Source organism: Silene latifolia, chromosome 3 (genome assembly GCF_048544455.1).
Source record: "Silene latifolia isolate original U9 population chromosome 3, ASM4854445v1, whole genome shotgun sequence".
NCBI classification, from domain to species: Eukaryota; Viridiplantae; Streptophyta; class Magnoliopsida; order Caryophyllales; family Caryophyllaceae; genus Silene; species Silene latifolia.
In genome coordinates, this window is record NC_133528.1 from 90,671,554 (window position 1) to 90,673,182 (window position 1,629).

Here is a 1,629-nt window from a genome sequence, read left to right on the forward strand (position 1 = left end):
ATAATAATAATAATAATAATAATAATAATAATAATAATAATAATAATAATATATAAATGTAATGTGTAGGGGGGAGTGTAGGAGTGGACAATTATTAGACTAGTTAGGTGAAAAAGGTAAGTGGTGTGTTGTCGGTATGGGATAGGTCGAGAAAAGATTAGTCTCACATGTTAGGATTCACTAATTCTATTACTTAACATATTCATATATGTTCAAATTTATTTAGTCATAAAATAAATGCTAGATCTTATGCATGCAAACTAAAACAAGATAAGAGAAGAAATCGTCTTTCTTACTTTGGGATTTCGGATTAAAGGGCACCAACAAATTCACCTATTTGTTAGTTCTTGAGCTTTCCTTAAAATGGATAGACAAGGTTCAAATTAGAATCTCTTCCAAAAGCATATACCCAAAGAAACCTCTTAATAACTTATATATTTATGAACTAGTAAAAATATAAGTTTTACTTAAAATATGACACAAAATATTAATTTTGTTCTCTTGTAATTTTCGGCCAAGAGAGGAATGATTTGGGAGATTTTTATTTCTCTAAGATTTCACAAGGTTAGAGAGAATTTTTATATTTCTTACACTAGAAATTATATTGTGAAGTAGTAAATGATTAAGGGAAAAACCATTGGCATTTTCACCTTTAAAAACCGGTGGGAGGGGTGGTAGGGGAGCCAATGCATGGTGCTCATTTTCTTCCCAAGAAAATAGACTTGCATGGCTAAACAATAGGTGTGTAATCATTTTGTTTTCCACTTAAATAATTAACACAATTTAAACATTATACTCCCTTCTCTATTTCGGCACTTTTAACATAAAATGGATGGTCCATTTTATTTTGTCATTTGTCAATTGTGACATATGTGACATGTTACTTGACTTATGAAATTGTAATGTATTTTTAACATATTAAAAATCAACATACTCATAAAATATGTCATTTACAAAATCGACTAGTAATTCGTAATTACTTGTACCAAAACGGTTTATCAAATTATAAATTACAACGTCTTGTATTTATAATAAATTATTCATTCAATTTCAAATTCAAATTGTTTCGTAAATAATAATTTTATCTAAGTAATAAAACAATTCAATTACTTAGACCGTATCTAATTTAATCGAATTATAATAAGACACGCTAATCTCACTCACAAATCATCCGTCAATTTTAAGCAATTTAATTAACTCGTATCGGCATACGATTAATTAAATAATCAATTAAGAGTTTTTCCCTATAGGTATGACCTAAGGGGATCAACTGATCACCACCGTCGCACGACAGTAATGTCAAACTCTAGACAGCCAATCATTACCGATATATGTGGATCAGTTGACTGTAAAATATTACATCCCACATGTATTCTTAAAATGAGATTTAAACATGTGATCATCATGATCAACAGTTGTGATCGCATTATTGTCGGAGGACACATATTTCAAGAAGCTCCCACTTGTCCTCGACAAGTGTGCGTCACCAATTCTCTTGTCCTATTATTATCTCCCACTCAATGCAAGGTGTCTTTCAGGTCGTACTTGCAAGTGATCATATCGAGAGTGGTTTCCTCGATCTGGAGAATAACTGATTGACCGGAATTATCTACCATAGATACCTTCCGA